Source organism: Lynx rufus, unplaced genomic scaffold (genome assembly GCF_022079265.1).
Source record: "Lynx rufus isolate CCGP_SWC_20201006 ecotype Redwood Valley unplaced genomic scaffold, mLynRuf1.p SCAF_7, whole genome shotgun sequence".
Taxonomy (NCBI): domain Eukaryota; kingdom Metazoa; phylum Chordata; class Mammalia; order Carnivora; family Felidae; genus Lynx; species Lynx rufus.
The window spans coordinates 64,997,636-65,004,996 of NW_025814889.1; positions in this window are offsets into that span (position 1 = coordinate 64,997,636).

The following is a 7,361-nucleotide window of genomic DNA, read 5'->3' on the forward strand; positions in this document are numbered from 1 at the left end:
GAGAAAAAAGAAGCATAGCAGGGAGGGGCAGAGAGAGAGGAAAAGAGAGAGAATCACTATCAGGCTCTGAGCTGTCAGTGCACAGCCCAATGCGGAGCTTGATCCCATGAACCATGAGATCGTGACCAGAGCCGAAATCAAGAGTCTGATGCTTAACTGACTTAGCCACCCAGGCACCCCTCAGCCTAATTCTTTTTTTTTTTTTTAATTTATTTTCAAGTTAGTTAACATGCAGTGTAGTCTTGGCTTTCAGGAGTAGAACCCAGTGATTCAACTCTTACATATGACACCCAGTGCTCATCCCGAAAAGTGCCCTCCTTAATGTCCATTACCCATTTAACCCACCCCCTCGCCCAGCAACCCTCAGTTTGTTCTCCATATTTAAGAGCCTCTTATGGTTTGCCTCCCTCTCTGTTTTTATCTTATTTTTTTCTTCCCTTCCCCTATGTTCATCTGTTGAGTTTCTCAAATTCCACATATGAGTGAAATCGTATGATATGTCTTTCTCTGACTTATTTCACTTAGCTTAATACCCTTCAGTTCCAACCACATTGTTGCAAATTCAGCCTAATTCTTTTTTTTTTTTTTAAGTTTATTCATTTATTTATTTTGAGAGAGAAAGAGAGAGCATACAAGCAGGGGAGGTGCAGAGACAGAGAGGAGAGAGAATCCCAAGCAAGCTCCATGCTGTCAGTGCAGAGCCCCATGAAGGCCTCAAACCCACAAACTGTGAGATCATCATCTGAGCTGAAATCAATAAGCTGCCACACTAGATTAATATTAATTATATTATATGTAATTATATAATTATATTAATATATAATATACAAATTTATATAACAGGGGCGCCTGGGTGGCGCAGTCGGTTAAGCGTCCGACTTCAGCCAGGTCACGATCTCCCGGTCCGGGAGTTCGAGCCCCATGTCGGGCTCTGGGCTGATGGCTCAGAGCCTGGAGCCTGTTTCCGATTCTGTGTCTCCCTCTCTCTCTGCCCCTCCCCCGTTCATGCTCTGTCTCTCTCTGTCCCAAAAATAAATAAATGTTGAAAAAAATAAATTTATATAACATAATCACATATGATTATATTATGTTATATTATATTAATTATATATTATTTAGCAATACTAATATTAATTCTTAATATGACCCTTTTTACTCTCAAAAGGGTCCAGTTTTGACAATAAATTATATAGTCATTCTATCTAAAATTTCTACAGTGGAAAACCAGTATATCAAAACCTTTTTCTGAATTAAGAGGTTTTTTTTTTAAGTGTATTTATTTTTGAGAGAGAGAGAGAGAGAGAGAGTATGCATAAGGAAGGGGCAGAGAGGGAGAGAGAGGGAATCCCAAGCAGATCACCAGTACAGAGCTTAATGTGGGGCTCAAACTCATGAACTGTGAAGTTATGACCTGAGCCAAAGTTGGATGCTTACTTAACCAACTGAGCCACCTAGGTGCCCCCTGAATTAAGAGTTTTTAATATGTTTGGTGGAGGGTTCTTAGCTATGAATTGATTCTCCTTAGTAATATGAGTTTTTAAACAAAGTGGTAGGTTGAATGGGCAAAGAGACCTGGGACGCTGAAATTAGTAAGACAATACTAAAATAGCAACATGTATAAAAACAATGAAATGTTTGTATATTTTGGTCCTGATCATATAAAATGTGGGAGACAGGCACAAGGATGCATGCCAAGTTATTATGGGAAAATTAAATATCCAAAGATAGAGAACTGATTAAATATATTTTGGTACAACCTGTACTAGTGTATAATGTAGCCATTAAAATTGTGGCTATGAAACATTTAGTAAAATCAGAAACATATTTCATATCGAGGTGGAATAGACTTCTCTAAAAAAAAAAGTGGGAGTATACATGAAGAGATTAAGAACTTCTGTTTGTAAAAAAAATGCTAAAAATGAAAATATTTATAAAACATACAAGAAACAAATAACTTAAACATACCTCAGTGGCACCTGGGTGGCTCAGTTGATTAAGCATCTGACTCTTGGTTTGGGCTCAGGTCACCATCTCATGGTTCTGTGAGTTGGAGCCGGTGTCATTGGCCTCTGCACTGACATTGCAGAGCCTGCTTGGGATTCTCCTTTTCTCTCTCTGCTCCTACCCCACTCCTACTCTCTCTGTCTCTCTCAAAATAAATAAATAAACTTAAAAAAATGCCTCAAATATATACAGAGTGCTTAATAATTAATGAGAAGAAGTCTGATATTCCGATAGGTAAATGAATAGACAAATCACATTCGCACACGCACACACACGTATATACAAAGCCCAATGGCCAATAAGACATTTTAGAAAATGCTCAGGCTCATGAGTAAATAAAGAACTATAGTTTAAAGCCATGTTTTCCTCATAGAAAATGATTTGGTGTTTGAAGTGACTGGCTTATAATGCAGCAGGAATTGATCTTATAAAACTAAAGATATTAAAAGATCTAATGCATATATCTATACGAATGGGTCAATGATACTACTCAAACGAGGGGTTGGGCAGGCTTGGAAACACAGAAAAGATCCACAAGGAGAAACTTGGTGATACTCGCCAAGCTATTGTCCAAGGAAGAGAGGGAGTTGTAACCTTCTGACTTGGAAAACATCTGTGGTGATAACTGGCAAGTTGATCCCTAATGCAGAGTTAGAGACAAGGGGCAGGAATAATAATAATTATTATTAAAAAAATAATAATAGTAATACCAATAATATCAACAAACATTATTAAATGCTCTGTGCATTTTGGTAAGTGCTTTACATGAATTATTTAATTCTTTCCAAAAACTCTTAAGAGAAAGTTTACTATTTTTGTTTAGTTCACAGATGAGGAAACATCAGTACCTGAATCCAGATCTTTCTGACAACAATGAACATCTTTGCAGCTGTTCTGTACAGACTTTTAAGTGGTTTTTCATTCAAGAGATATGTACTGGACTTATATTAGGTTCTGAAAATTTAACTGATAGGAAGACTGGTCTATTGTCCTTACAGAGCTTATAGTTTAGCAGTACTTTATGGTCTGACGATGCTACTGACAAGCTCAGGCTTTCTGTGAGATGAACACATTAGCTCTCTTAGCCTGATGCCATTTATGCTAATTATATTGGATTGACATTTATTCCTAACTCCTTCTATATGTCTTTCTGTGCAGCAGGGGCTGGAAAGCTAAAAGCTGTATCTCCCAGAATCTCTTGCAGCTAGGGTTCTAAAGGAAAGTTGGGTTCCTCTAATTAGACATACTCATGAGAGATATGAAGGCAAACGTCAGGTGGAGGCCATCAGTCTTCCTTCCTTCCTGCTTCCTCCCTGCCTTCATCCCTCCCTTTCTTTTTCTTTTTTTCTTTCTTTCTTTCTTTCTTTCTTTCTTTCTTTCTTTCTTTCTCTTCCTTTCCTTTCCTTTCTTTTCCTTTCCTTTCCTTTCTTTCTTTTCTTTCTTTCTTTCAGTGAGAATATTTAAGTTCTACTCTTTTAGCAAATTTCAACTATACAATATAGTGTTATCTATCACCATGTTATACATTAGTTCCTTAGAACTTATTCGTCTTTTAACTGAAAGTGTGTACTCTTTTACCAACCTCTCCTTATTTTCCCCACTTCTGAGCCCTGGCAACCACTTTCTACTCTGTTTCTAGGAGTTTGAATTTTGGGGGGTGATTCCATATATAAGTGATACCATTTGGTATTTGTGTTTCTCTGTCTGGCTTATTGCATTTAGCACAATGCCCTCCAGGTTCATCCATGTTGTGGAATGTGACAGGATTTCATTCTCCTTTTAAGGCTGAGTAACATTCCTTTTGTGTGTTTCTGTAGGTGTGTATACACACACACACACACACACACACATATGTATAAATATAGTCACATCTTCTTTATCCCTTCATCTGTTTCCATACCTTGGCTATTGTGAATAATGCTATGAACATGTGACTACAGGTATCTCTTTGAGACAATGATTTCTCTTTGGATATATACCCAGAAGTGAGATTGCTGGATCATATGGTAGTTTTATTTTTAATTTCTTTTTTTTTTTTTTTTTAATTTTTTTTTTTTTTCAACGTTTATTTATTTTTGGGACAGAGAGAGACAGAGCATGAACGGGGGAGGGGCAGAGAGAGGGAGACACAGAATCGGAAACAGGCTCCAGGCTCTGAGCCATCAGCCCAGAGCCTGACGCGGGGCTCGAACTCCCGGACCGCGAGATCGTGACCTAGCTGAAGTCGGACGCTTAACCGACTGCGCCACCCAGGCGCCCCTATTTTTAATTTCTTGAAAGAAACTCCATAATGTTTTCCATAGTGACTGTATGAGTTTATATTCCCACCGATAATGCACAAAGTTTCCCTTTGCTTCACTTCCTCATTAACACTTGTTCATTTGTCTTTTTGATGATAACAAGTTTAATAGGTGTGAGGTGATATCTCACTGTAGTTTTTACATCATTCGCATTATCCTGATGATTAGTGATGTTGAGCACCTTTTCATGTATCTGTTGGACATTTCTAGGTAGGTCTTTTTTGGAAAAAGGTCCATTTAAGTCCTTTGCCCATTTTTAAAATTGCATTATTGTGTTTTTGCTATTGAGTTGTATGAGTTCCTTGAGTAATTTAGATATTAATCCCTTATCAGATATGTGCCTTCCAAATACTTTCTTCTTTTCCATAGGTTGTCTTTTCATTCTGTTGATGGTTTGCTTTGCTGTCAGCTTTTTAGTTTGATGTGGTAGCAACTGTTAATTTTTTGCTTTTGTTACCTTTGCTTTTGATTCGAATCCAGAAAGCATTGCCAGGATTGATATCAAGGACCTTACTCCCTATTTTCTTCTTGGAGTTGTATGGTTTCAGGTCTCACATTAAAGTCTTTAATCCATCTTGAGTTAGTTTTTGTGTATGGTGTGAGATTGTGATCCAGTTTTGCACTCTTACATGTGGCTGTCCAGTTTTCCCAACACCCTTTATTGAAGAGACTCTCCTTTCCCCACTGTATGTTCCTTGAAAGCCATCCCTCTGATGCTGTTTCTCCTGGCAAGCAAGTCATGGAAAGGTACCAAGAGGTGAAAAGGTATATGGACCAGAGTCACTGTTTCATGTCTTGTGTCCATCTTCACGGGTTTTGAGAGGCAGTTATGGAGGTAGTAGAAGCAGCTGACCCTCCTTATGAACACAGTCATCCCATTAGCAGCCTCTTGACTCCTTTGTCTTTGCCTCTTCCAATGGTCATGATTCCTTATTCAATCCTTTGCTTCTTCAATACCTGGAATTGTTTGTTCCCTGCACTAAATCATCATTGATATTCCAATTTGCATTTCATCACATTTAATTCATTTCACTTTCCTGGTTCTGATTCCATGCTCCCCAAGCAGCCATCCTATTGTGGCTTGAGATGCTGTTTTGTGTAATGGCTCAGAGTATAAACTCTGGGATCAGATTTGGAATTAAATACTCTATGATGATGAGCACTAACCTTTAAGAGTCTCAATGTCCTTACTATAAAATATGAACAGTTATGCTAATGTACCTCACAGGATTATCATGAAGATTAAATACCATCTTGTATAACAAGTGCCTTGAACACAGTAAAAGTTGATAAATGACAGTGGTGTTATTCTTGTTATTCTTGTTGTTATTACTGCCGTGTGTCCGACTTTCACAGATTTTCTTTGGACACTCAAGCAAAGGGAAAGTTCTCATGACCTAATCAAAGCTCTGTTCTTAGACATCACTGTTACTACATATCTGTAAGATGATATCTTTTTAAGTCATTAAAAATCATCTTTGATAACAAATTTTCACAACATTCATAATGGGCCACATTCACATGTATGACAAACACATGAAGTGAGGATATAATGCATGTTTTTATCTCTTATTCCAGAAAGCATATTAGAATTCACGAGAATGACATTATTATGGCTATATAGTTGTATATATTTATGTGCTTTGTAATTTATGCTATAATCTGTTAAATAAAAGTAAATGAGGAGCCCGCGGGTAGCTCAGTTAAGTATCCAAGTCTTGATTTTGGCTCAGGTCACGATCTCACCATTCGTGAGTTTGAGCCCAGTGTCCTGCTCCATGCTGAGAATTCAGAGCCTGCTTGGGATTCTCTCTCTCTCTCTCTCTCTCTCTCTCTCTCTCTCTCCTCTCTCTCTCTCTCTCTCTCTGTCCCTCCCTTTCTCGCATGCTCTCTCTCTCTCTCTCTCTCTGCCTCTCAAGAAAGAAAAAAAAAGCAAATGATTTGTATAATTTGTCCATTGCCATTTCCCACTGCTCAGATGATGATGATGTTTCCTCACCCTCCCTGGAGGCTACTCTTTCTCTTGTTGTGGCTGCAGTTCTCTGCCTGGACTCCTCTCTGAGGCTGTAGTCTGAAAATTCCTCTAGGTAGAAAGAAGCCGAGGTGGTCTTAGAGCTCACCTCATTGTTTTTTCCTCATTCGGTGATCAAACCACCTGGAAGGTCTCTTGCCTAAGGCTTAAAACAGTTGTTTCACATATTTTTGCTTACTTTTCCATTTGCTTACAGGGAAAAGACAATTCTGGTACCAGTTACTCCATCTTGGTGGAAGTAGAAGTGCCTCAACATACATTTTTGATTGAAGGGATTATAAAATGTGAGGGGAACCATGAGTTAGAACATGATCTCTGTTTTGCTGCTAGATTTCTTTTATGGTCCTTCATGTATTAAGATGGTCCTTTGGAGCTAAAATTTCAAGATTATAGCTTTTGTCCCTTTGACCTTGTCCCTACAGTTCCTGGATCCCAAATCATAGCCAGGATGGTACTAAGTTGCTTAGGGTGAAAACACGTAAATTGTTTTATGTGGGGTTTTAGGACATACATATATGTGTAGTTTACTCAATTACAACCAAACCATCAAATTCTGCTTGATTTAGAATTTGTTCTTGGCTTCCTAAATGTCTAGTGTCTTACTCTAATATAATCTTCCATCGTCAGTCAGCAATCCTGGACCCCAATGAAACAAGATTCTTCCCATCTAGTTTCTCTCATTCTTAGCCTTGAGCACCGGATCAATGGTTTCCAAATCATTTTGGCCATGCACCCCAAAGAAAGTTTGAGCATCCAATATCTCAGTGTGTGTGTGTGTAACATGTACTACGGAAATAATATATTATGTACATCATAAAACATCCACAAATTGAACTAAAACATGAAAATAAAAAGACTGTTTTTCATCTTGTATCCCATTGTATGAATTTGCATCCTCCACTGGGGTACACATACTACATTTTTTTTTTTTTTATGTATAGTGCCTTTATTTATTTATTTATTTATTTATTTATTTATTTTTTTGGTTAAATGTCTAGTTTATTTTTCTTTTTATATATGAAATT